Source organism: Amia ocellicauda, chromosome 21, assembly GCF_036373705.1.
Source record: "Amia ocellicauda isolate fAmiCal2 chromosome 21, fAmiCal2.hap1, whole genome shotgun sequence".
Lineage (NCBI taxonomy): Eukaryota > Metazoa > Chordata > Actinopteri > Amiiformes > Amiidae > Amia > Amia ocellicauda.
Genome location: NC_089870.1, coordinates 17,183,771 through 17,211,306, shown reverse-complemented (window position 1 = coordinate 17,211,306; position 27,536 = coordinate 17,183,771). Strand labels below are relative to the sequence as shown.

The 27,536-nt window shown below is 34.3% G+C and overlaps 1 long non-coding RNA gene across 1 annotated transcript in view; it reads left to right on the top strand.

The window, feature by feature from the left end:
- The window catches only part of LOC136717066 (uncharacterized), a 245,287-nt gene that overhangs the window by 194,995 nt on the left and 22,756 nt on the right, over nt 1-27,536 (top strand). The window contains exon 2 of the long non-coding RNA XR_010805183.1: nt 15,537-15,595. This is a non-coding gene — a long non-coding RNA (uncharacterized LOC136717066). The remainder of the gene's footprint in view (nt 1-15,536; nt 15,596-27,536) is intronic.

Genomic DNA, 27,536 nt, shown 5'->3' with positions numbered 1-27,536 from the left:
CAGGATTTTGTTTGCATTTGAATTCTAAAATAGATTTTGTATTATTATTATTATTATTATTATTATTATTATTATTATTAACGGTATTATAAGTATGGTTTGGAATCCAGCTTGTGTTGGGAGGTTTTGAGTGAACATGCAAATTACTTCCAGTCAGCCTTAAATATTATCATTAATTTAACACAGCAGAGGCATTGTGTTTAACACATTGTATAATGATTTAAAGCTGCTGGAGCTATATTAATGTGTTAAAAATGACTAATTGATTGTAATTAATTAACTTAATATCCCATTTGCAAAATGGATGATACAGCACATTGTTGAACAAGTGATTTATCTTAAATGTATAATTTTCAACAACCAGGACCAGATGCGAAAGCCCAGCCTATAGGCACCGCAGTGGCGCATTAGTGCCCCAGTGAATGCCAGGGTTAGCCTTTTATAATGCTTGGCAAGGAGGCATTGTGACAGCAGATGACATAGCAGCCAGCTAGTCCATTGCAAAAATATTCATTTGGGGTCGATGTTGGGTGACAAGACTATCCAGAGGAAGCACCTGTTTGTCCTGGCTGTGAGCGCACTCTATCCACAGGCGCCTGTGTGATGCCATGATGTGAGATGACAGCATTTGACGTTGTGTTAACAGTGGCTCTATAATCCCTGTGAAAATAACAAAGAGACAGATGTGTCCACCACTACAACCTCTACACACACAATGATAGTAGAATATTACTGATTACACTCCGGGACACTTCACTTCACTTCACTGCATACATGTGTTTGATTGCACATTTTTCTTTGTTTGTTTGTTTTCAGTTGTCTAGCCCCCAGCGCCCCAGTTTTACCCTGATAAGGGAGCTGTTGCATGGGGTGTTGTTTGTTCATAATGTCAATCGCAAGTGGTGCTAATTAACGTTGGACTCGCAGTGAATTGTGAGCCTGAGACGCCACATATGAAAAAGATTCACCACTGTTTTTCTCTTTGCTGACATGACATGTGTATCAGAGTATGGTAACAGTACCTTATTACCTTAGAAAACAAGCTGTTCTGTGCTGTCTGCCTTATATGTATCACTATAATTGTCTATTCATAATTTGGTAACACTTTATATTACAGGTCATTAATAAATAATTGTTTTATAAAACAGTTAGGAAGCATTATTCATTCCTTTTATAAATGATCAATAAACCATTATTATATATGATGTATAATTTATTTTAAAAGAAAAACAATTCTTAATGGTTCCTGTTATATAGATTATTTACCAATAATGTATTAATTACATAATATAAAGTGCTACCCATAGTCCTTATAAAATATTATTTAAATATTTAAATGAATTTTGATGTTTATCACAAATTAGACATGTAATATTATTTGAAATGTGCTCCACTACGACAATATATTAAAGACATTAAAATTATGCGTAGATAAAGTAATATACTTCATATATTAGTAAGGAAGCTCTTTTAATTAGAAAATATGGCCTTAAGTAGAAAGGTATATCAATTAAAAGCTATATGGAGTTAAAATATGCAAATAGGACTATACATACAATCAAAAAGTGATTAATGAATGAGGTGACATACTCTTAAATTTGCCCCAAGGAAGGATGGATTATGATCTAATCAAAGATACAATAAATACATTATTCAGTTAGAAGTCTATAAAATCCAGTTTTGTTGGTTTAATTTACATGCCCAATTACATTCAGCATCGAAAGACAACTACAATGTTTCATTCAATCCTGTCCATTCTCAATTCAATAGAAGGCGCTGTGTTAAAGCTACTGCAAGTACTCAGCTCTGTGTTCGATGGCAGATTGTGACCTTGCTCTCTCACATCCTATTACAGTAGCAGCAATCTATCAGCTATGAGAAAAAAAGTTACAAGTTACATTGTATATATTATACACAATCTACACAATCAATGCATTATGATTAAAACAACATAATCATGTAACAGTGGTGTATTGAAGCCATCGTTCATCACCTGAAGGACTGCTGCTTCGATACTGTAATGTTGTTGTAGGGGGACATTATTTAACAATGCCCAGAAAGATATGAAGAAGCTCTGTCTAAGAGACTGGAGCCGGAGAATGGAGAATAGGTATAACCTAATTAACCAGGATATCAATAGGTATCTCTAAATAGCTGCACTGGCGGAAATATAATTTTGCATAACTATAGCTGGATCCATTTTTATTTATTTTGTATCGTTGATTAGGTCTCATTGTGCCCCTACAGACCAGAAGAGCAATTATATTTTTACCAGAACACATTAGATTTGATAACCCAAGCACTTCCTGCTTGTGCATTAATTGTGGACATTGCTTTAAAGTTATTGAATAAACAGAGTTCATCACTTTAATTAATGCTCTGTGCAGACTGTAGCTATGTATTTTAAATTCATTAGATTTTCTGCTCATGTGGTGTTATAGAAGAAAATCTTCTCTTCATGAGTTTATTTGTGTTGTAATCATTAGATCTACAGCAGACCTTGTGTAATTATGAAAACACAATATGGGTATGAAGTGCTACCCTGTATAAGTGTCCAAAAAGTTAGATTTCTCAGAACGAGTCAAGCTTTTATTTTCCTCTACTGCTGAAGTCATTTCACACATTTATTTATTTTCTTTTCTTTTTTCCCATAAGAAAAGATCTCTGCCTTTGTGTCTGGTGGGACTGATAATCTATTTTACTTCTTACACTTTACAATGCCTCAATAAAATGTCTTTTAAACTTGTAGACTGAAGAATATGATTAAATCAAAGTGAAAGGCGATCAGCAATATTTCACACTTCAGAAGAAATTACATGAAATGAATGACATATTTGTCTCAGCTAAGCAAACATATTTAACAGAGAAAAATATATGATGACAATGTTGAAGATGTTAATTTGTTTATTTTATATTTTATTTTATTATTATTTATTATTTTCTTTTGCAAGAAAAATAAGCCTAATTAGTGTTACTTGGAGAGAACGTTAGTAAAAAGTGACAAAAATACTCTAGGTTAATAAAACTATCAGAGTAGGGTCTCTTGTATGGGGAGCAAGTCAAGTGACAGAAGTAAAGAACAGTTACATTTACATTACATTAACCACTGTATGTGGAAGATATTGTGTTACATTATTACTCAATACTGTAATACATTAATCATTTTGTTGCATTAACATCTATTCATATTGTATCCAGATGTTAAAAGCACATATGTGCATAGTAATTAAAACAAATGTTGTCATCAACTTAAGGTTTATGTGTTCCTGATCTCTATAAAATACTAATGAACTTTATATATCAGAATGAATACATTATTTGCCAGAAATAACTGCATTCACTAATTATCTGATGAGGATTAGAAATGTATTGAAGGATTAAAAACGGAGAAGGTCCTCACACCCTTAGGGGGTTTGAACAGTGATAGAAAAAAAAAACTGAAATTTGTTAGGTTTAAGACTAATTATCTACCATAAATCACTGCTGACAATAACGATGAAAGGGTATTTGTATCTAAATAAACTCTCTTGAGTTCAGTATCTGTAATAAAAGTTATTTTTTTAATTTAAATATTTTAATTTAAAAATGCAGTTAACCCAAGTTGGAGTAGCGCTGTTACTAAAGAGGCAGGAGCAAGGCCAAAGTCTTTAATTACTCCAATTCCCTTTATAAGCTGTTGTTGAGGCTAAAATGAACATGTATTAACCTCGATGACTCAGAAGTCTAAACTGGAACAATAGAGAGGGGGGAATTATGAAGAACTAAACTGTTCAAATGGGACTCATTTTTTGGGGAAAAGAAGGTGACTTTCTTATGCAAGGTTTTCATTACTGTACATAAACTATTTATGTTTTTTACTGTATTCACCAGACACTTCTACTCCACTTTAAGAAAGAAATGAATCCCTAATAAAGCCTTTCATGTTTCTTAATTACAATGCAGAAATGTGTTAATCGTTAAATCGGCTTAACTTAAGGGACATTTCAAAGTACCATAGATAAATTAGTTTTCAAACTTGTCAGCTTTAGCCTGGGAAGAAAACAGTAGCAGTTTATTTTCAAAGCCTAGCTTATCTAGTTAGAAGAAATAAATGACCAAACATTAACACATTTTTTTTTTCTTTCCCCTTCATTGTTTTGCCCTCTGTCATCTACGTATGTGACCCAATTTGGGGACTGACAATATCAATATAACAATATTTATCAGTTTCATCTATAGATAATTTAAATTGTGAACATAACGATATGTTCAGTCTGTGATAAAAAAATAAAAAATTAAAAAAAACATTTAAAGTATCATTAAAGAAAGAGAGAGTGGGGCAGAATTAAGCAGACTATATCTATATGAGGAAGTGCCAAATTAAAGGGATTGGGCTAGTTAATTCTTATGTAATGGATCACAATAACAAATTTTTCCACTTTATTAATAAGTTTAAAACATATGTCAGTATCTTTCAATTTATTTTTACAGTGAAGTTTGAAACAACATAGAAATATGGTAATGTACATGTGCTGCACTTGGTGGTTCCAGACAGAAAACAGTGCCATTTAGACCTCAGGTCAGTTTTCGCACTATGTCAGGTTGTATGGTTGTGTGTTTTTGTGATGTGGTTACTGGACCCAGCGCTCAAGGATCATTTGAACCAGTGAACCCAGTATGAGATTCAGATCTCAGTTCATGGTCGCATAAGGAGAGGCATTGTGGGATAGAGTTGGGTCTTGACATATACTGCAGCGCAGTTAAATCAACTAAATTAAATTACTTGAAACAAACTACCTTTAGTATACTTTGTAATGAAGTCTAACATGTTTGTCCATGTATAGAGAGATATTTTGTTTGATTTAAGTATATAATGTCTGACATATGTGACAGTAGTCAGCATGTTGGTTCATCAATAACACTCAGAATTGCTGCGACTACATTATTTCAACCTCAACCTCAATTTTTACAGACTAGGTGCCAGATTGAATCAAAACTTTGACCCACCCGCTAATAGAAAACTACAGAACTGTACTCTGTTGCGGCTTCATTTTCAGTAAGATGACACTTTCTTCTAATCATAAATGTAACTGCTATGATGAACAGGGTTGTAGTTTTCTATTAGCAGGTGGGTCAATGTTTTTATTTAATCTGGCCCTGGGTCTGTTTTTTCATTATGGTACAATACTTGGTCAAAGGGTGGCCTGGTTGTGTTGTGGTCAAAACATGAAAACGCACCCCTAGTTTCCATAGAATTGTAACAATTGATCTTACTTTTTCCACCAAGATGATATTTTTCACCAAATTGGTTATAGAGAATTCCAAAGAGCCATAATGTATTCCTTCATTAACTGCTACTCAGTTTTTTTAACTAAGTTTAAATCTCAGTAATTCCAACCATGAAGCACAGGTATTGATCTATCTATTCACTTTATAAAACAAACACGCACACAAATCATGTTCCATACTAATAAGCAAGATAATTTACAATACAAATCACTGACAAACCATTGCTCACATCCTTTATTTTATTATTGCAGTATGATGGTTGTTGTGACTTCTAAAATGTAAGTGTAAGTCTGGATTATGTTGAAAATGCCATTCCACTCTGGTAATTCCATTTTAAATGATATTCTGACACATTGGAATATGATATGCAATACCAAAACATTTAAACTGCTTTTTGTATTAATGGGGTGTCCTTGAGTTTACTAATGGCATTAATGAAAGGGATTACCTGATCAATCATAGACAGTAAACTAATCTTTAAGGGATGGACCAGTGAGATAATTAAATTATATATAAGATTTAGTTTTATGGATCAACTTAATTCCTAGGGAACAGAGTAATAAGAATCAGGTCAATAACTTCATGTTTAATCTCTTTCTAGGCCTCAGTGCTTTTCTGGTATTTTTGTAGTTGCTGCTGCAACTGTTTACATTGTTGCTTGTGCCGTTTCTGACATTATGTAATATTATGATCATGTTGACAATGACTTCATTGATTAATTAGTTGCTTCTACATGTGAATTCTTTTAGGTACCAAAATAATTATAGCTTCCTTATATTAATTCAAAATAATGTGTGTCCAATGCCAGCACTTAATATTATAATGTAAAACAAGTTAATATACCATATTAACTGCAACCAAAGGGATGATATATGCCCATCAATGTGTTCTTATTTTGTGTTATTTCTTCATATACACTCTGTATTCCAGCCACATGATTGACAAGGGGATCGCACACCTTTAATCTTCGGGGCAGTTCAGTCAATGTGATTAGCATTTCACTGGCATGTTTCCATGTGGTGCTGCTATTATGAACTCTTTAACAATTGTAACAGACAGGAAAAGGACAGTGAGCAGTCGCTTGTGGCAAGACCTCCATCTTAATCATCCATAGGCCAAAGTCAAGATGCCTGCCTATGCAATGTTTGCAAAAGTGTAGTATATAGGTTTATATACAAGTTTAACTTGCTCAGGGACACAACAAGAAGAGTAATATAGATATAGTACTAATGGGGAATTAAAGTGGAAGACTTCAGAAAAAGCATATACCGGTATATAGAACTAAATTGAATATTCATATATTGATATTCAAAACAAATCTTCAACAACTATCAGATATAACCAAGAAATTATGCTTAGACATAAACAGAACCTATGTGTGTGTTTTACAATGTTATGTGTGGTAGAACTGTAGGAGTTTTGAATGTTCAAAAATCCTGAAAATGATATCAGTAATTCTATCCATTTTTCATATGCTCAAGAGGGACCTTTTCTGATTGATTTCAATATGTGTAATTAAGTTTTAGTTACTTATACCTAAATCAAAGCCCCATACCTACACTTTGTTGTGGTAAAATCGCATGATAAATGGCTCTGAATCTAATTTTAAAGAATTCAATTCTAAATGCATCATCTAATTGCTACCACCTTAATTACTGTATTGACACAGTTAATTAATGAGACAAGGCTTTTATCCCTTTAAGTCGAGAATAGAGTAAAATGTTCCTCTTAAGTCTTTAATTAATTACGCCTTTACAAACAAACAGAAAATAAAATAAAGCAAAAACAAACACCTGTCCCAGTAAATGTGCCAAGTTTGCATAGTTGTTTTGCAAGAAAAAGAGAATAATGTTTCTTTAGGAGTTGCAGGATCCTGCTTTTGACTATGTGACTCAAATAAGCTGTGGCTGATTGGGTTTCCCTCCTGGCGTTTTTTTGTAATGTTCTGTTGTTTACTAGGTTGTCCCCATTTTAACAAGGATGATAGAAAATTAGTGATCAGAATCCATAATTTTTCAAGAATGTAAGATGCAATTGCTTATAGTTTGGCTTTGCTGGGCAGGAGATTATATACCATTAGGGATGACGATACCGTTAAATGGAGACCATGAGTTCGGCAACATTAAAAGCAGGCCATGTAAACTGAATGCATCCAGTGTAGTGCTTTGAAGATAATGCTTTCATCAACTTAAAAAGATTGCAATATTGCCTGCATTTACAGTTTCAGATAAATGGGACCATTTGTGTTATGAATAAGGTTGGTGTGCTCTGGGTCAGGAGATGAAGTATATTCTGGTACATTTTAACTCCTCATCAGAACATTTTAATGATGTTGCTTTATATCCACTGCTTTTTGGACAAGAACAAATAATGCTAAAAAATGTCTGTGCTTGCAATTTTGATAGATTTCTCAAACACAAAGAACAAAAGGATGACACCTAGACCTAACCCAAAGAATGTCTACTGGACAAAGTAAAAACACCTTTGGATGAAAGTTTGCAAAGCAGAATAATCTGCCAGTGTTAAGGGACTCAATTTAAACTGAAGAACACTGTGTTGTATGTGCAAAACATTTCATTTCCCTTCTCTTGTGATATACATGGGTTTTTAAAGGTTTGCTTCACAACTGTCACCATGGAATTCATTAGTAAGTGCAGCCTCAGTTTATGATTGATGTTGGGGCCAAATGTGTTGGAGGGAGTATAAATGGATCATGTCATTTAGCAGTAAATATCATGAAGGGAAGGACTTGCATACACTGCACGCGTACATTGATTTGACCTCTTGGATCAATTAATTTTGCTTCTGCATGGCGCTGCGAAACTCAGCCTCAGAAAGTGGCAATGGATTGCCCATGCAAGGAATTTTAAGGCCAGGCTTCTGTCTCCTCTTTCAAGCTTTAGTGATAGATTTATATTATATATATTATAAAATATTTCAATTCCCATAAATAAAGCCACGTGTGTGACCACCAAGACCCCTGCCAAAATCAATAGGAGTCAAAGTTACTGGGAGTATAGAATGTATTGTTGAAAATAAAATGGCAAATTTAATTTTAAAGAAAACTGCATGACAATAAATGACTCAACAACCAGTCAGATTTAATTCCCAGACCTTCTTGCTTAAAAGCAATTATCTGATTGTTTGTTCCTACTTTTGTGTGTAATTGTACCACGCTGTTCGAACACCAGCCGCCTCATATGTTCCCTTGGTTACCAACACATCTTTTATATTATTCACATCATCACTTGGAAAAGATGTCTGCTTGGCCATGTGAATTACAAATCTCATTGACTTCCCTCTAAAGATTTGTAAAAAAACACAAGAGAATAGTATGTCTAAATAAACAGGCTTAACTTAAAATGCTGGCAGCTTAATTTTGAAGCTGTAAAACAAAATAACAACAAAACCCCCAACAAAATACTACATGTGTGTTAGGTGTGTACCACTATGAAAATTAGCCTTTCCACTGAGATCTTGCAATATGTAGAAAAAAACAACATGCCTGTATGAGGTATGTTAGGCCTGTCTATCATGGAGAATTCTATACATACCATCGATGGAAATACAAAATTGATTTTTTTTGGGGGTGGGGATAGAAATGTGTGTGTGTGTATGTGAGCTACATATACTTTTATATGTATGATCTAGAGGGATGCTGTCAACCTTTCAAACACCCAGAGAAGCTATTTCCTGCTATGTAGCACTGTAAATTACATCAGTTCAGCTGCCATAAATGCCATTTTCAAGATGTACAATCCTAGCTTGAAATCTAATTTGATGCAGCTAGAAAACAGATATGCTGGTTCAGCACCTTTGATACACTCTTTGGGGTAGATCCCCACACAGAGACCCACATTTTGTCCACAGCCAGCGAGTGTCAGTTTGAAACATCTTCTAGTGCAACTGAAGGCTTTTTACTCTGGTATGTGTATGCTTACCTGCATTGTTAGAAACAATGAAGCCCTTATATTCAAATTGGCAAAAGAAACATGTATTTTTGGTTCCTTATCTACTATGACATCTTCCATATCTTACATAAAAAGTTTGCACATAAAATGTATGAGTACAATATAATTGAAAATCCCCCACCCAAGAGAAAAAAAAAATATATATATATATATATATATATATATATATATATATATATATATATATATATATATTTATTGAAGACTTATATCTCTTATTTGAGGGCCATAGTGATTCATAGTGATTCGGCAGGTAAATAAATTTAGAGTAATGTTCAGAACAGTTTGGATGGAAGCTGTTGTTTATTTAACTTCATAGATTACTTTATTCCATTGTGTTTTATTGCAGTGGAGAATAGTTTAATGATTTACAGCTCTCTACAGATTGTTATGTGTCAGACAAAACATAGTCATCTTATTTTTATCATCTGGATCTGTTTTTGTTGACAAAATCACCTTTCCTTATTTTCTTCTCTTCTTCTTATTCCTTGTTTTTTGTCGTTCCTGTCCTGGCTCTGTATCTATTTGCAACCCTGTCAACTCACATCACATTGAGTACTAAATTACACAGTATCCAAATGTTATCAAATAACATAGTGCAGGAAATGTAAATGTCAAAAAGATGTTACATTCCGAATTCGTGTAAACACATTTAAATTCATTGATTGTGAACATAAAAGATTTACTTGAGAAAAAAATAAAAGACAAAACAAGCACACTTAATGGAAATGAAATCCTTTGCAACTGAAAAGCAAACAATCCCAGTGCCCTTGTTTCTGTCAGTATCCCTCTTAAAATCAGGTGCTCTAGTGGAAATAATGATATGGTTTTAAGTTAAACCAATAGGTAGTGCAATCTCAAGTGTTCTTACTAAGAACATATTTTGGGTAATGATGACAGTTTCTCTTTGTGATATTTTTCCAAAACACTTGTTAATGATGAAAAGGGTCACAGGAAGGACGAAGGGGATATCTTCTGTTCTGCATATTATTAAACCTGTCTTTTTTCTATTGCTGAGGTGGAAAAGGTGTGCCTGTAGGGTTTTTCCACTGTATCTCAGCTATCATAGTATTGGATCCCATACTCAACTGGGCTCAACAGATCTTAGTGGCATGTCTATATGGTTCAGCTTAATCCTGTCTAATGGCAGCTTGAAGCGAAATGAGAAAATGGTAAGCATTTTGAACCTTGGAATTTGAAATGTTATGTAGATCATCTATCTCTGGGATACAGCCCTCAGAAGCCCGGCACATCATTAGCAGTGTGATGTAGAGAGGGGCTGAGATCTTTCTAATATGTATGAATTACAGAGAACCAGATGGGGATTTTATTCAGAAACACCCATCTGTAAAATGAGCTGAGACTAAAGTGCTGCCCTAGCCTTTGTAAATTGTAGCCCAAGCGGTGTCATAACCTTTGATTTCATACCTTTCTACACACTGGCTGGGAAAAAATACTGATTAACTACAGTGCTTACCAGTTGCACGGTGGCTCGTTTCACATACAGCAGCAGTTTGGTTGTTGTAGATTGAAGATCAGAGCTTTTCGAGGTAGAAGGCAAAGACCAAAGATATCCAGCATTGAAAAATGTTTAAAAAAGGTAAACGGGGCATTTAAAAAATATATTTAATTCACTTAAGAATATAAACAAACATAAATAATAGGTACCAGTTCTTATTGAAAGGATGTATAAATCCAATGGCAATAACATATTAATGCTGTTGATCACATCTATAAGCCCTCACCTCAAACCTAGTCCGTAACTCTGTCTCTAACCCTGACCAGAACCTTGTTACACATGTGATTAACAGCAGAAATCAGATCACATGTGTTTTCCTGTGGTATCCACACATTAATTCATTAAGAATTGGTGCCTGTTGTATAAAGTGTAGCCATAAAAAAAATACCCTTTCCCCTGTTGTTCGGTATGGTCTTAAATATTTGATTATGTTGATAATGATCAAGGCAGTGCATGATTCAGAGGAATGAGAAAGCTATGGTTTACAGGTTTGGGCTGGTTTTCTCTATCATTTAAGAAGTCAGCAATTATTTAATACACCATATCTAGGCTGTACCTATAAAAAAATATGTTTCACATCAGTTATTTTTTCCTACTAATTTCACCAGATAAGAATATTGTAGTTGGAGGACAGGAGTGGGGCAGGATGAAAAATGAAATGGAAATTAAGAGGCTGAGATGAATGTAGCAAAGGCTGTCAAAGGAAGGAAATTGAGGAAATGAAGAAATTAAGTTTGGAAATTTTGAAAAATAATACCGAGAACACGCAAGAGCACTCCTAGCACAGCAAGCCATTGTTTCACTGCTGACAGATTTCAATAAAGCCCTGCTAATTTATTTTGAATGTCTCATTATTCCTACCTCTCCAAGTTGTTACTCTATTAAAATGTGATAAATGAATTCTGCCAGTGCCATTTTCAGCATGTCCAGTCTCCTCAATAAAATGAAGACACTTCAGTGAGGAATCGTATTTCAGCCGAGAATAATTATGCCGTAAAAGGGAAAGAGCATCAGGTTCAGGCGTTGAGTGATGTTAGACTTTATGGTTTATTTACCTTGTTTCTATGTTTGCAAAGATAATTCATTTATTTTGTTATGAGGAAGTTTCACACATTATGGTCATGTCCATAAATGGCCATAATTTGTCTTGATAATGATACAGCAGATCTTAACATAATAAATAAATACATATATTTATAATGCACACACACACACACACACAAACTCTGCATCTTTTTTTTTTTTGTTTAATCCGTATTCCCCATTGTATCTGTATTCAAATCCAACCAACATAAACCCTATGAAGCGAGTTAAATGCTGCATTAGAGGGTGGCTCCAGCGAAACGTGCCCTGGAGGGTGTATAATAAACACTGCATGGAAGAGCGCTCAGGAAATCGCTGTTATTTCCCAATGTACGCCCGCCATCTGTATATTCTCAACAGATTCTTCATGGTTGGAGCCGTGTCTTACTTCAACACAATTCGTCAATGGGAAAATGTCTTAGCCAGGGATGTCGCAGTATTTCTCTGTTTCCTATCAATGCATTCCCTGGCAAGGTCAGCCTTATACACAATTATATCATTTGAGGGGAAAAATAAATTCTGCTAACAATATGATATAATTTTAAGTTGACATAAACAAAAAAAAGAGAGACAAATGAGAGAGAAATATCAACATCTCCGCAATGGCAATAAGCACCCACTATGTAAGCTTTCACTAAAACAGAGAAGAGCATAGACACCACTTCTCATATGTCACTTTCTGATCCCTTCACTGTGACAGGGGTGAGGGAGAAAATTGCAGGGGTGGATTGCAGGGTGATTGCAAAGCCCATTCAGCAGCATCTTAGTTTGTCACACCATCTTGGCACTCTTTCTGTGACCCCGTCCATTCTCAGGTAACCACGGATTCTCATTGTATTTTTCCTTTCATGCTCGCAAAACTGATTGTCAAAATGAAATTAGGTGTCAAACAGGCACAGTCTTGTACCCTTTATAATGTACTTAAAAGAATGTTTCACCCGAATCTCTGTACAAGCAGACAATTTCTCATTTTCCTTCTACTTCTAATGTTAATAGAACATTATTTGAACCTTTTCAGAGCAGAATAGCTGATTTATCAAAGTCGTAATAATTTAATTTTACTTTTTAATAACCTGTAGCTATATATATATATATATATATATATATATATATATATATATATATATATATATATAAAGAGCCCAAACCAGACTCTTATAAAAACTTAAATGATAAATGGTTTAATGTATTATAATACTGTGCTAACAAAGCAATTTCAAATGATAAGTTACATAATTATGGTGATAGAATTTCACTAACTGAATTAAGTTCACTTTGATACATGTAGTTTAGTAAATGGCATTCCTGTGGTCAGTACCATAGCAGAGAAATGTAACTCAGCTGTTGTATTGTATGTCAGATGTATATACAGCATATGAGGTCCCAGAAAAAATAAAAGGAAAAAAAAACACCTTCTGTCATTTGAATTTCTTTACACATGCATTTGAGAAATACAAAAATAAGTTATCTGTATTTCCTTACCCATACAGTTTATCAATCTTTGCAGTCAGTCTCAGGAGGGGAGCGTTATACAGTTTGCTTTTCACTCCACTTGCAAGATTGCTTCCTTTTTTCCAAGCCCCCTTTATAGCCTTCATATGTGTCAGATGCAAAGATGAATGAAGGAAGTCGAGGAAGAAAAGAATAAAATATTGACTATAAAGTGAGAGAAATGAGAAAACACACCGTGCTTATAAATTGTGGCGAGCACAAAAATGAGACGCGTTGAAGACGTTCATCTTTAAAACTAGAGTCCATAATGATGGCTCCAGTCTTGAACAAAATAACTTCTATTTATTTATTGTGGGGGGGGAAGGTGAGTAATAATTAACAATTATTTAATGTAAATGCTCCAAGAATGTCACGCTGAAGAGTCAGATATGGAGCTCGTGGTGTTAAATCAATGCAGAGACGCTGCTTGGTTCTTCAAAGGCAGCTGTCCTATTAGTTTTATGGCTATTGAATAATTAACTGCTTGGACTCTAAAAAGATTTAAAACTAGCTCATTAGTTCTCCTTATCAATTTGGTGCATAAGTGGTATAGGAAGTCCTTATGGGATTCATGTTTGCATTGTGGATGAATATTGTGTGTGCAGTTTAACATCAGTAGAGATCTTAAATAAAACAATTAAAACCTTGAAGTTCTTCAGACTCAACCAATGGCATGCCTGAGAAACTTGCAGAAAAACACATTTGGAACTTAATGAAGAAGGTTAAGTGTTTGACCCCAGGATTAAGTATGAAGGATAGCATGAACAATAAATAAGGCTACTTTCAAATTTATTTTAATGTCATCGTCATCTCTGCATCCCGTTAATGAGCAAACATAATATTGTTTATTTTAATGTCCATTTTTGTTATAATGGGCTAACTTTTGAGAGTGTTGGCACAGGGGGAAAATGTAATCATACAGTTCTTTGCTGAAATGTAATGTTATCATGTTGTTTTACCTCTTTGAAGAATAGATACTTTTGATTGAAGGAAGTTTTAATGCAACAAATAATCAAGATACTTTACTGACTGAAATAGTGTTGTATGGTGTAGTAGTTTATAAAGAGGTGAGCGATCAATCTGCCCATTGCAGTCACGACCTTAATCCAACAGATGTACAATTGTTGGTCCACAGGTGAAACCAATTATCAAGCAAGCTTAATCCTTGCACAGTAAAAGTATCAAACAAATATCCTGAAATCATTGTTCTCACTCAAAGTCTTTCCTTCTGGTCACATACTTCTGTGTTATTTGGAAAAGATATGTAGCTGAATATAGTCCACAAAAATAGATGGATTACCTTTGATTAAAGGAGCGCCACTGCAAGGGGTATGAGAAAAGCTGGTTTCCAGAATGAATACCCATTTCATTTGAGAACGGTTTACATCATTTTCGTCATGCACAAGTGACTGGGCTGGTAGATTCAATATACTTTCTCTTGTGTTCCCTTATAGGGAGAAAATGGACAGGGAAATGAAATCAAATGCGTTTATTAAATCAAACTGCTCTGTGACACACATCAGACTGAGAGTAATGTGTTGCTTTTTAATCTACTTCCAGATCTGACATGAAAATGCTCAATGTTTTTCATTTTGAGGGAAAGTAATTAAAAAAAAGATACATACATAGATACATACATACATTCCAAACTTTTTTACATTGCTCCACTCTTCTACAATCTAGCTTCATGCCCAAAATGTATATTAAAAGCCTGTATGTGTGTTGTGTGTGTGTGTGTGTGTGTGTATATATATCTTTATACACACACACACACACATAGTAAACACACATTTCTTCTTTACAACCTGTGGTTACTTTTATGAAATGGATATTGCACATTTAGTTAATTTGTTATTTTGCTTTATTGCTCCTTCCCACGTTGTTTTTCAGATGCCATTGTTGGGGTGGCACCACACTGGTTCTGAATAATATTTGAACTAATGCACAATTAGGATGAACTCCAAGCTAAACAATGAAACTGTCCTACTCAGGTACTGCAGATCATTTTTGAAAAGCAGCCAATAAGAAGGATTGTAGAGACGTATCTCAGTCCCGAATGTTGAAAACATCAAACCCATCAGATGATTCATATTTTCATGTGAAGTGTGTATTTCAATTTGAAAATGGTGCCTTTTCTCTGTTGTTTACATTATTCTCAGGTATATGTAAGATTTACCATCTCCTTCAATGTCTGTTTCTCACAGCTACCGTCCTGATTTTGATCAAGCTTCTCTACCAGACTCACACCTGCTTCACTTCATATGTAAGTAACTACACATGCCAATGTCAAATACCTATAAATGAACAACTATGGTAACTAAAATGGTCATATTCATCCTTATTTGTTTTCTTTTGGTATCCCTCTTATGAGATGTAGGACCTGACTATAGACAATGGCAACTGGTTATTCCTGACTAAATAAGGCCATATGGTACTGAAAAAAGTGTTTATATCATAAAATGCTTATTAAAAAATGATACTGTTCCGATTTCAGTTCTCATTAACTTTGTTTCACACAATACTGGCTGGAGTAATTAGTTTATCTCTTTCAATATGTATCCTGTCTTTAATTACTTAAACTGTGATAATGAAATTATATTCAATAGCACATTACACACAATTGTGACTGTAATTTCACATTTTATTTGTGATGTTTGTATTTATAGTACAATATGTGGACATCAGGATTAAAAAAAAAAAAAAAAAAACATTTCCTAATTATATATAGTAGAACAATTAAAGTACATCATGAAACGTACACTGTGTTTTTCTAATTTGCTGATATTGTAATAACTTTTCCAACATTAATCCTGTATATAATCATGTTCTACAATATTTGTGATTTTGTTTTAAGTTTTAGGCCATTGTGTGAATGAAAATAAGAAGTGTGAATCTAGCTATATTCTGTAGCATATGTTAAGTTAAAAATAAATGCATCAGAAATACAGAAATATGTTTTCCTGGACCTAGACAAACTAGAGTGTGATTTCCTATTTCTTTTCCTTTCCAAGAATGTGAACACTAGGCTATAAAGGTGCAATTGTTTCAGATGAATGATGTTATTTGCACGCAACAATAGATAGGTGTTTTGTTTGCACGCAAGATTGACTAATGTATTTTTTTCTTGTATTGTAGCCTAACTAGGAAAGTGATGAGTTCAGCTTTTCAAGCACATCAAATGTGTTTATCTTCTAGGCTTTCAACACTAATAAATACAAAGTGATTTGAGTTTGAATAAGAGTTATTCAATAATGCAAGCAGACAAGCATTTTATGCTTGGTTAGGTTCTGTCTTAGTCATTGTTTTGCTGCCTCATTCTTGGTAAAAAGTGGCAATGCATTCAATGTATCCATTATATCATGCGGTACATATTACTTTCTTCTCCGTTTTTATCCCAGGGCTTTTTTTTCTCATGTATACTTGTTTTTTTACTTCACTTTCAATGAATATTAGAAGTTAATATATATTATTCAAATGTTTCAGGATCTAAGCAAGTCCCTATAACTATTTATGTTGTATGGGCAAAAAGCAATGCTGTTTCTTCCTGTTTTTGTTTTTTTCATTATCAACACAGTAATAAAAAATGATGGATGGCAAAGGAGTCTATAGTACATCAAGGACAAGTAACTAATCAGAAAAATCATAACTCACGCATTATGAAATGTTAGACTTTCTGGGTGTCCAGTGTTTTATTAATGCTCGCCCTGAGTTTCCAGCATGTATGTTTCTGTTGGGTTTCCGAGGGCTCGGGAATTCATAAATTATCTTGCTGACACATTCATGCTTGATACACGGCTTGTGTGTTTCCACCTACAATTGCAGTAATATTGAAGAAAAGAGTGTACGTGTTTTGTGTTCGTTCAGTTCAACTAAGTATAAATACATGTTTCTGATTTTCTCATTTGTGTAACCATATATCCAGTAGATCAAATATCAAGTCAAAGTTGAATCATCTCAACTTCCGTTTCTTCTGTACTGGTGCATATCTTTAACTTTTTAATCTTGCACAGCTCATGGTGTTTGTAATCAATATAATGTGCATGAAACTTAAATAAATTATTTCCCGTTTCTGTACTGTAGAGAATATACTAAACTGAGAGCCAAATCTTTCTCATATAGATGTACTTAAAGCAGGTCCGCAACATGATTCTGGTTAAATTATTACAATTGTATTTAATAACTCAGGAGCTTCAGTTGGGGTTTTTTCTGAACACTTCTGAACCATAACTAAGTAGGACATCCAAAAGTTAAAGGTATACTTAAGAACCAGATTTGTAAGTATTGTACTGTTCATGAAATACAAAATCAAGCAGCACATCCTGTATAAATAATCCTTCACAGATACAGTTCTAAGCGTTGGAAAAAATAAAAAGCAGTGCTTTACTGAGGTATGCTCCCATACAGGAAATATCTCAACAGATTTTGACATATTCTGATGCATCAGCACGTCTGGAGAACATTGGAGAAATCCAATATCTTGAAAGCAACATCAAAAATAAAATCATCAGCAATCATTTTAGAAAAGCTTTTGTTTGCAGGGAAATTCAGATTTTTGATCATAACTAAAATACAATTTAGTGTAGTGGGATGTTGGCTATGGCAAGGGTGCTGGGTTTGATTCTTACTCATTCTTACTTTGCATTTGTAATTAATTAATATGACATTATGCACCATTAACCACCTTTGTCTGATGACCTGGGTGTTGTGTTTTGCTTGTTCTTAAACCAAGACATATAGTTCCCCATATATACCGATCAGCCATAACATTATGACCACTGACAGGTGAAGTGAATAACACTGATAATGTCGTTATCATGGCACCTGTCAGTGGGTGGGATATATTAGGCAGCAAGTGAACATTTTGTCCTCAAAGTTGATGTGTTAGAAGCAGGAAAAAAGGGCAAGCGTAAGGATCTGAGCGACTTTGACAAGGGCCAAATTGTGATGGCTAGACGACTGGGTCAGAGCATCTCCAAAACTGCAGCTCTTGTGGGGTGTTCCCGGTCTGCAGTGGTCAGTACCTATCAAAAGTGCTCCAAGGAAGGAAAAGCGGTGAACCGGTGACAGGGTCATGGGCGGCCAAGGCTCACTGATGCACGTGGGGAGCGAAGGCTGGCCCGTGTGGTCCGATCCAACAGACGAACTACTGTAGCTCAAATTACTGAAAAAGTGAATGCTGGTTGTGATAGAAAGGTGTCAGAACACACAGTGCATCGCAGTTTGTTGTGTATGGGGCTGCGTGGCCGCAGACCAGTCAGGGTGCCCATGCTGACCCCTGTCCACTGCCGACGTGAGCATCAGAACTGGACCACGGAGCAATGGAAGAAGGTGGCCTAGTCTGATGAATCATGAGTTCAGGGTGTTGACTTGGCCTCCAAATTCCCCAGATCTCATAATCTCATAATGTTATGGCTGATCTGTGTACATATTTTAGTCTTCCATTTAAATGTAAAGATTAAACATATGTTAGTCTCTGAATAAGATTGCTGGAGAGTAAAACTAGTAATTTAATTTCAGTATTTCTGAAATGGTAGGTCACAGATTCCCACCTTGTCTTAGTCAAAAGTAGCTGTTAACCTAGCAATTATTACTATTTAATAATGCAGTTTAATGAAGAAACACTGGATCTGATGACATTGTAAAGGAACCATATGTCTTCCTAATTTTAAATTCGGGCGGGGGGGGGTTTTGTTATAATTCACAGCTTTGTTCCAAGAGTTTACTGGTTTCTTTCATCATCAATGGACTCTTTTTAAGTCATCAAAGGTTCATTATTCCAATTCATATTTCTTTATTTTTATTTACTTCAAAAATAAAGCACATTGATCTAAAGGCATAATTCTGTTCATTTGATGACTTCTTAGTCCAAGGGTTTCTAAAGAATGTCTAATTATGTTTTCAATGTATGTATTTTCATACCATTAATAAGAAAACCGAGGGGTTAGGATGATACCATTGCAAAGTATACAAACGTTGGGATAAATAAATACCTGAATTGTTTATTTATTTATTAATAAAGTTCACCTTGTACAAGTACATGACATCACTGGTGAGGAGCCAAAAGAGTCTTTATTTATCTCTGGGACTGAATTCAGTGTGCAAGTGTCCCTGAGATCAGGATTTTAAAAAAAGCTCTTCAAAATGTAAAGCTGGTGACTCAGGAGGAATGAACGAGTCTAGTAATTCACTTTAGGATTTCAAGTGTACATAGTAGATAAGGTTTGAACTCTAGCTTTTTCTTTGCATTCCCAACAGAAGGATTGGATTTACTCATCAATAAATTCAACTTTCAATCATAAGATCTTTCCTACCGAAGAGAGAAGCATTCTGGTATTAAGATCTCAATTTTAATTGGCGACAAGTTTTTGTTTTGTTTGAAGATGTGAGGTATATTGTACTTGATAGCCGATATTATGAATTCACAACATTTTTAATTAATTGCAAAGAAGTGGATATAGAGCAAGAGATGCAACATGGTTAAATTACATGAATGAATGATCACAAACATAGATTAATGATTAGGACCTGACAAGATAGCTATAGGTATTAAAAAGCTTTAATGTGGCTTTCCATGCTATGGGAACATACAGGAACTACATTGGCGAGGTTTACATGTGTGTTTTGATTGTACTTAAGTCAATATGCTCGAGTCAAAGATGAAATTACTCTCTCCCTCTCGGGGTTTACATGGTTTTAGTTTATTGATGAGCTGCTGTTTACCCGATGTCATGCAAATTAAGGACAAAGGAGTGAATTCATATTCAATATGTAATTCATATGTATAGCTCTCGTGCTGTTTTTGCAGGAAAATCCCTGAAAGGGTGGTTTACATACGAGAGAACAGTACTCGAGAGGCTTACATCACCGAATCCATGGCTGTCATGTGACAACTTGTTCAAATTAAACAGTGTACAGCTGTGGCTTGTGCTTCAAGCAATGAATATAAGTGTTTTATAAAGTTATGATTACAACACAATGTACAGTACTGAACAGTGCACAACAGACCCACAACAATATGACAATAGGAACCAAAACAAAAAAGAAAAAAACAGCTTTCCTCATTGCCATTAACCTGAAATACTCCATTACTAACCATGAAACGTCCATCAGCATCTTACGTTACCTTAAAACCCACAATAAACTGACCAGTTATCTTGCACTGGTCTAATGCAGTCACTTACGAATATATACAATTATTTGGGTAGCATTTACATGTGAAATGTGTGTTTACATGCATGTAATGAATTACATTTGTGGCTTGTTGTGCATTCCTGTTATAAATCATTCATACACTAAATCTCATCATACTTTAATTCAATTATAAAGGCATCCATTTTAAAATCCTGTTGATCACAGTTTACTACTGAGTTAATTGGTTTTGCCCACGGATGCATAATTCAACCAATTTTACATTCTGAAATTCCCAAGCCGATACCAACTCACAACTTGGACCCACGTGAAAAACACAAATGATAAGCACAGAACTTCAGGGTAAGTTTGCATTAGTTTGAAGTAAGAACTCATATAAACAATCAAACAAATAATGATAAAAATAAGTTCCAAGATCAATGTTTTATTTCTTAAGGTATCACACTAACAATATCCCAGCTTCAACATCCTTGATTTGTACTTCTGATCTTTAGATTTAATTCCACAGGGCAAAACAAAATTACTTTTAGAGGAAATATTCCTGTACAACTAGAAATCTCTGCCAGGCTGTGCATAATCAAAGCATTTTTAAACTTGAAAAAAAGCATAGGAGAAAAACAATACCCACCATTTCTCTGAAATTAGATTTGTACACAAACCAGTGATGTCATATTTAAACACACACACAAACCATTCCATTAAACAATACCATGCCATAGTACTGTCAGGTCATCAGATTTATTACTTGAACTGATCAAATTATTCCCAATAACATTTACACTGTAAAAGGAGAACACATAAACCATTTTAAATCAGAAGCAGCTTATTCAAGAAATGTTGGGGTTTTATTCTTTTTTATTTGGGCACCTTCTGTTTTTTTCCATGTCTTCTTCTCCTAGAATAGCCATAGGCTTAGTAAAGATTTTCAGCTTGAGTTAATTAACAAATAAATATCAATAGTATATATATATATATATATATATATATATATATATATATGATTATTCAAGGATTCTGAGAGTTGTCAAGAGATACAAATGAATTGGACTCTGTCAGGGGGAAGACAGAAAGCAATGCATTTATATTTTCAAGTTAAAGTTAATTTGCTCTGGCAGGTTAAATATTCATGTAAATTAAAAATGTGCTGCTCTGGAAAATGCTTATTGAGATTAATATGCAAAATCCAAAATAGGTATGTTTCAATGAAGGCTAAAACATATTTAATGATGTGAGCCCGTCTTTGGAAAAATCTGTTACATTTTTTTTTTATTATTATATTAATAGTAATAGTAAAATGATATGTATAGGTAAGCTTTCATTTTAATTAGAGTCCTGGAAAATAAAATAAATAAATAAAAACAATAAAATAATCAAAAGAATGCATTGCACTCAGTTAACTAATAATGCCATGAAAACATTAATTAATTAAAGTGCACCAAAATAAAGTATGTTAATGTATTCTCAGTGGGAAACGCCTCCTACACGGCATGATACTATTCAGAATTCATACAATTGATTAGTTAGTACTGTTTTAAACAATAAAAAGGTTTTGTTTTTGCAGTTTTACTAAAATCAATTTTTCCATGTGGGCTAAAGTACAAATCAAGTAGGTCAGACTCAGTTCCTGAGGGGCCACTGTACCTTTCACCTTTTGATTCACACAAGCTTTCGGTTACTTAATTGATGTAATCATTTGATTAATTTAACACGTTAAACAGTTCTCCCCAGGCCACAGGTTGTTTTGAAGACAATTGTACCTTTAATCACACACACCTTTTCAATCAATTGTTAACAAAAGTTAAAATAACAAAATCAATTGGTAACTTGTGATTGGAACAAAAAGCAGACCTTGAGGGTTTTGGGAGCCACAGTTTGACAGCCGTTGTCATTGGTGTCTGTTGTTCTGATTCCTGTTTCGTTCCATTTCAAAGTTTTATACAGCTTAATAATAACAACAATAATAAAATAATGTGTTATTTGAAACATATTTTATGTATGTATGTATGTATTTATTTATTAGCAGACACCTTTGTCCAGGGCAAATATACATAATGACCAGATATTACACATAATAGCATATGGGGAAATCAACTAGTACTATTACTGTAGTGTGACAATTTCCTATACTTAATATTTCAGAATTTTTGGAATAAATTAGTTTTTTTACTCTTTAAAGATGTAGACTTCTTTCTTAAGAGTGTATTGTGTCTAATTCCCTCCCTTCCAGTCCATAGTGGTTCACACTATTTTATCTGAACATATGTTGTGATCTTGTAATGAAAGTTGCTTAAAGCCTCTACATACAGCCAAGCCAAGGCCACTGGCTCTGTTGGAGTAGCAGTAGCTCATGTGTAACAGATCTCATTGTAGAAATGGGACTTTAACAGTGACGTCAGGCCCCTAGACTTAACAGAGCATTCAAATCCCTCACATCAGGGAGCGAGTCTCTTGGCAAAGTGGCTTTGTCATTCATTCGGGGCTGTGCCGGCTTTTGGAGGTGTGCTCGAGACAGCAGTTCTAATCCAAGCTGGGTCTGAGTGTACACACGACGAATGTTAAAAACGCTAATAGCATCACTTATTATAAACACAAGAATGAGTGTGGTCGCATTAAGGGGCTTAATCTATAATTCCAGATTAACTCCACAAGTCCAGAAGTGAAGTTTGTGTTGTAGTAAGGGGAACATAATTGTTTGCATCTTTTAATATGGGTTTTGTTTATTTATTTATTTGCTTGACATCCATTCTGTAAGCCATTTATCATGCTCTTTGTTCAGCTACTAAAGGACAAATGCCATCACTTATGCTACTTTGACTAATCCTATCATATTTACATGAGTCTCCATGCTTAATGCACTGTGTGATTAGAGAAATGTTTGCAATTTCCATCCACCTTTTTATTCAGGCTTCATTAGGGCAATTCAATAACCTAAATAACCTTATTATTTATTTTTTTATCAATATGACTAATGACTGAATTTGCATGAAATAATTTCTCAAAATGTATTTGAAGTCAGTATATTGTCTTTAAAGCATTGTTTTGCATTTCTTCAGGGGGAACTGAAGGAGCACTTTAGATAATCTGATACATAATAATGTTGGTGAACAGTAATGACTGTATATCTTTTATGGTTCATTCTTTTCAAATAACAAGCAATTAATTTTCAATAAATGCCCATATATTGCAATAGCACTTCCAGACAGGGTGACCACAAATATAAACATTTGATTCTTTCCATCATGTCTCCAGTATTTTCTACATGTCAAACATGGGTCAGGTCAAAGTAAACACATTGTTCTCCGTCAAAATACATACTAAGTTGTCTTTTTCCTCAGAGAGCAACATATTTGCAGGAATAAATTACCTGCAGTGATTGAATAATTTATACCATAAAATACTATGCTCTTGTCTATGTAAACCAGTTGGGATATAGCCTTGAAATATACTGGATGTAGGAGAAAGGTAAGATTGCCGTTTTCTTTCATTTTTCCCCCTCCCATCAAACAAGTTGCATGCCTCTGCATCCTAGATCAATCTAAATTACCATGCTGAGTGCCGAACATTTTTAACATGTTCGGGGGGGAACAGACAGCTGCTAGATAGCACTGGAAACGCCATCTGCAGCTACTTCATCACATTATAACATTTTTACATTGAATCTGATGACAAGACACTATATTCAGCTGTCTTCTCCCTATTAACTTTGATGGCGCTGCACCCACCAAGTTTCAGATTCTTAGGCTTGTTAAGCATAAATCAGTACAGCTCTTTGAGTGAGGTATAGATTCACAGATAGAGATCCAGATATCGCCAGAGAGAGAATTCAGAATATTAGTTTAGATTATGTGTTTTTAATCCAAGATGAAGACTTTTAAGATTTTATTTTTACTCATGAATATTTGGAGCAGTCTGAAAGCCAAGCCAATAATATGATATGGTACTCAGAGTTTGAAAAGCAAATGCATTCCAAGCTTTTTAATGACACAATTATATTACCACTACTATTGACACTACTATTGATATAGGATTATTATTCCATTGACGTTGATTGTGGATGGAAATGAGGTCACTTGTACTAACCTCTGCCTTTAACTACATAACATTTCAATATATCCTTTCATGAAATACTGGAATAAAGAACATTAAATTAGCTTTGAATGGAATTGAATTGAACATTGCCACAAAATGTAGGAAATATTTATATATTTATTCATATAATTTGTTTTCTGTAACCCATTTATTTAAAAATAAATGTAAATCTACAATGTTTATTATTGATAATTAATAACTGATACCCCAGCACATATATGGCACTCTTTTCAGGCAAGGTGGGATAAGGGTTGCATAGGGTTTGTTTTCATCTCTGTGCACATGTTCATCCTGTGCTGGGAATTGTATATTAGTATTCTTACTGAGTCTGGAGCGAGGAACCTTGGAGAGGGAGGTGAAGGTAGTCATAAAAAGATGTTTAAGAATGGCTGATCCTGTGATTTAGTCTATTGAAGGCTGCCCGGGGAATAATTGTTTTAATATATATATTGTACTGCAATGTAGTTATTTTGAGAGCGAGGGAGAGAGAAAGTAATTATTATAAATATAAAGTAATATGCTTTCTAAGTGTTATACATTGAACATAATTGCTACTTTGCTTTTATACCCAAGTATTAGTAACAACAACTCATTAGTTAGTATCCGCCATAAAATGTTTTGCATCGTATTTTTGGAGTCCGTATATCAGAAAATAAACAGTACGTCTGGCGCAACGAGCGTAAAAATATGAAACCATCTATAATTTATCGCCCAAAACAACCGAAAAGGAAATATATAATATAAAATGTCCCCTAGCATGAATAATAGATTTCATAGTATATGTCTTGAAAATGATCTTATTCTTTAACATGTGCTGTGTTATTTGTTTTTTCTTTCTTTAAATGGCTGCACTAAAGTAGAAATACATTTCTTTACTAACAATGTTGGGTAAGGACCAGTTCTTTGTTACATGAATACCTCAACCTGTTGAAAATGCATTTTCTAATGAATATTCAAATCTGAGAACAGTACATGATTTATTAAACATGCACTCCCTGTTAATTCAGTATAAAATGGCCTACGTCATAACTAAGTGCACTTTAATTATGGTATTTCTATTTTTAGTTGAGAACAGAGAGCACAGTTGCAAAACCCAGCCAAAGTACAAACAAATACAGGAGTCCAGTATACAGTTCACATCCTTCATTTGAAATGGTGTTTTTGTGTGTGTCAATCAGTTTTGATGAATTCTCTTTATTAAAATAGAATTATTTATCAGCATCTTTTCAGAACTTCAAAAACTTTGATTAAGCCTGAAAGAAGCTGTTAAGATTAAAGCTAAGAGAGAGTTAAGACCGGGGTTAGCTGTGGACTTCCAATCTATTGATTTCCATACACCTTTATCTATATATTAAAAAGTAGGTCAAACATTCATAAGCGTGTATTATGAATTTTGAATGAGAGTGTGCGTATGCCAAATATGTAATCTGCAGGCATAGTTAATTTACTCTGGAGTAGGTAGTGTACCCACAGTTTGCCCTCAGGGAAAACTCACAAACAGACTTTTCTAATGAGAGACAAATTACTTTTATAGAATTGGAAAAACCTTTGTAGGTTCAGTGGAATAATGTCTCTTACCTTATAGAAAACAAACTATATCTGAAGGAAAACACACCTTCAGTTAAAAATAACTATGTAAATAAGCAAGCACTCTGCAAGGTAGTAACTTACAAACTAGCTTTATGTGAGTTGTATGTGTTGGGGACCAGTATTCAATAGATATTGAGCTCCCAGGTCGGGAGGTGTGGGCAGCAGTGGTCCTAGGGCTGGCAGGTTGTCTGTCTGAGCATATATATATATATAAGGCAGTGTTACCATTTGTCAACATTCATCAACAACAAGTGTTTAACCTTAATATATGTTGATTTTTATGTGCACATCCGCCACATTTAACTTTCATTTAACAGTGGATATTATGTGCTCAGTTTAATCAAACTTAATTACTAAACTTAGACTCTATTGCCTGAAAGAAAACGCTTAAAAACGCTGCTTCTTACCTCCCATTTGAGAGATTCATCATGTCTGACTGAGCCCAAATGGTGGAAAGATGTGCAAATACAAAACAACATGATTCACACGGTCTGATATATCTCCTTGGAGACAAAGAAAATCCTGTGTTAGAATGAAGAAGATGTGCCTTTTTTCAAATCTATGTATTTTATTGTTTTATTATAAGACACCGCTGAAGAACTTGATTGCTTGCTTGAATTTCCTCAGATTTGTCATATCTATCACTCCTGAGAGAGGTGTAACAAGAGGCATAGATAGGACGAGCCTCTTTTGAGAAATGGCACTTTTCTGTGGGCAAGCATAATTTGTTGGGCCTGAGTTCTCTTCGCTATGAATTGAGGCTTATAATTAATTGCTTCCACATAGTCATGCTGCATAAACACTCGAGGGATATCAACTGTGAGCTCTTCTTTGCATCTAATTCTAACGCGCACTTCAGTAGTTTAACCCTTATCGTGATTTTCAAGGCCTCTGAGTTTTAGAACATCGAAGTTCAGAAGGTGGAATATTTGCGTAAGAAACGTACAAAGATTGATATATGAATATTGCCCCCCCCAATATTAGATGCTACAATCATTTGTGTTTTATATTTCACAGGACATAGATTACTTACAGATATAAGGAATGCAGGTGTTTTTCTTATTTTATTACTATTTGACTAAAATGCCATGTGTTTGAAAAGTGACTTCAGTCACTTAGGACATTTCTTTATTATCTAAATTAATAGATAATCAAAAAGGACCTGTTGCCCCTTTTTTCTCTCTCCAAATAATGAACATTTTAGGTTTACAACTATCTCCCACTCGCGTTATTTAAAATTCTGAGTCAGTTTTGATAGACTGCATTAATTAAGCATTAAAAAAAGCTGCCATTAAGTTAAAAACAGTATACGTTAAAAAAATACAAATAAAAAGCACATATGAAGAGAGAGCCCACCCATGGAAATAATGAGTCTG